The sequence below is a fragment of the Numenius arquata genome, chromosome 9, assembly GCF_964106895.1.
Source record: "Numenius arquata chromosome 9, bNumArq3.hap1.1, whole genome shotgun sequence".
Classification (NCBI taxonomy): Eukaryota; Metazoa; Chordata; class Aves; order Charadriiformes; family Scolopacidae; genus Numenius; species Numenius arquata.
In genome coordinates, this window is record NC_133584.1 from 18763735 (window position 1) to 18766710 (window position 2976).

Here is a 2976-nt window from a genome sequence, read left to right on the forward strand (position 1 = left end):
GCCTCTGCTAGTTTCCGATTCAATTACAAGAGCATCTTAGTTTGTAGAGTACTCACCAACAAATGCATGATTCTGTGAAAATAGTAGGATGCATTCATAATTTTCCTTTCGTGTTTGCCAAGAAGTCGAACTCTTGAAAAATGCTTCCAGAGATAACTATAGCTGCTCAACCTCTGGTAAGCAGCAATATTAACATAAGTGTTTATAAAATGAGATGCACTGTTTAAAAGGATTTTTCAAATTCATATTAATATACAGGAAATACATACATTTAATGTATATGTTAGTATTTTATCTTCAGCTTGTCCCTGTGTCTCAACTTACTAGAGACAAATCTGGAAAATATTTAAGCTGTTACTCTGTCTCTGAAAACACTATGTCACTACTTGAGAAATACTGTTCAAAATATTACAGAAAGCTAACATTTACTGGAAGTCAGAGCTTGGCACAGGTAACAGTAACTGCAAGGCCTCTCAATTTTATTTTTTTTAAATCCAAAAGAGATCTCCTTGTCTAAAAGAAATTATACATGGGTAGAACGGTTTTCATTAACAAAAACATATTAAGCAGAACTAAATGTTCATTTACTATATTTATTTTATCTCATTTTACTTTCTTGTCGATTAATTGTCAATTAAATATCAAGGTTCCTCATGAAAACATATATTTTTCTATATAGCATCCTTAGCTTTTTTTTTTTTAAGAAATCAGGTATCACTTAAACAGTTAAGACAAGTACTGGCAGAGTCCCCATAAAATATGCTCAACATTTCAAATATAAATGTGCTTTAATAATCACTAGAAATAGAAAGAGATGGTATTTTAAAACAATGCGAAATGCTCCATCATATGTTAACCCAAAAATGAAAGACGGACAATGTATTTTGAAAAGCTTTATGTTCAAGAAAAGATATTATTTTACATGAAACAATATGGTGAGGAGTGAAGTTGTCTAAATGTAAAAGTTTTTATTCTTCCATATGCTCTGGATGTTAAAGCACAGGCAGCAATCACTATAGACAAACAGCAGGTGTTTCTGCTTTGGACATTCACAGCTCACATTATACCAAATCACCAACATGGTCAACCTCCAGAAGTGCCCTACCCACCAGAAACTAATTCTAGTCACAAAACCAAATGCCAGAACAAGAAAAGATGCCAGCAAAGAGGCTCGAGTTGGTCCTATCTAGGCATAACCCTTATCTTTTCCAAAGAGCTTTACATTTGAAGCACCATTTTGAAAAATCAAATTATCTTGTAGTGAATAGCAAAGAAGGTGGAGAGTATCACATGCTGAACTCCTTTAAGCAATTCAAAGAGAGATGCCTGAGGAGCAATTTAATAGTCAAATAATATGACTTATAATCCACACAGGTCCACAGGTTTTAGTAAAGGATGCCCAAGATGACAGCTGCAACTGGGCCACCATTTCTCTCCTCCTTCAAGAAACGAAAAAAAAAAAGAGAGTGCGCACATATTAGCCTGCAATATTAAATTCACACTTTTAATTGTGCACATACTACTCCATTAGCAAGTAAGAAAGTGATTGAATCATGCAATCTTAGACCCTTGCACTGCATCTCAGCTGGGAGGTGACCCTGCAGGGCCTGGGGACATCAGGGGCTCACCCAGCAGATGGCACCGGAGCCACGCAGGCCACCACAGAAATTAGGACAAACTCCAGCCAACAAAGCATTCCGCCTTGTAAGCAGAATTAGGGTTATTTTGAAACAGATGGGCTCTAGAGAAGCTGCTGCACTGAATATTATACAGTTGTTTATTGTCTGGCTGGTTTGAAACCCAGGGATTATTTGCCAGCATCTAGCAGTTTCTCTGTCACATCAGGTTTCATCAAAAGGGAAGCAAAGTGAAAGCCACTGGAATACATATATACTTTTTTCTTTACCAAACCAGTCCTAAATTCAGAACTTAACTTGCTATTGCGTACAGTGCTTTACAGCAGAATGTCTGTCCTGACAACACCAACTGCATAGCCAACATCTTAACCCTGAAGCTGAAGAGCTAACACAGCTATCTTCTGTACAGGAATCCTCCAAATTTTGCCTACCTTGTTATCGCGTAGAATTTATCTAGTGTTTTTCTCCTTTTATGCATCTGCAATACAATGCTGTCACCCTTGGACACGCACAACACACCGAGGCTTTTCACTGTGACAGTCATCAGCTCAAAGCCCCATTCCCCAGATCTTTTCCACACATTCTCAGCACTTCAAATACTAAAGTACAGTTACCTGATGCATGATCTGGAGGAGCAGACAGGAAGAGGTGAAAAAACTAACATCGTTAGTGACAACAATTCATCACTTAGAATATTTCCTTGGAAATAGCAGAAAAACCCCAACACAAAACTAAAGACGACAACTGTTTCCCCAAAGCAAGCAGAGAGGTGACAGGACATACTCAGCATCAGTGGAATTAGAAGTTCTAGCTACATCAGTCTAACAGGTAATTCACAACTGCTCTCCTGAATATGACACGTGAACCTCCAGCCAAATGCACTGCAAACGCCAGCAGACCACCCCACAAACAGCACATAGGTTTCACGGAAACACCAGAGATGGATCTGGCTGTGGCACAGCCAGCCTCATCCGGCAGCAAAGCAAAACTTACCCAGCCAGCTGGCAGCACAAACAAGCCATGCCCAGCCCTCTAATCATCAACATCAGATATAAGGACAATTTGAAACATGCCATCCTGCCGGTGTGGTAATAGCTGTAGAATGTGTGTGAAGTGGGCATTTTTTGCTCCTCTGTATGAAATTCAGCATAAGGAAGAAAAATCAATGGTCACCTTACAGGGCGAGCCAAACAGACAAAATCTCCACCCGGGGTTTTAGTTCTGCTTCTAGTACAAGCCACAGAAGTGTTACATCAAACAGACTCACTTGATTTTTCCCTCTACTCTGAAGTAACAGCCTTAGTTTTAGGTTAGATAATAAGATTTGCAAACAAAACAC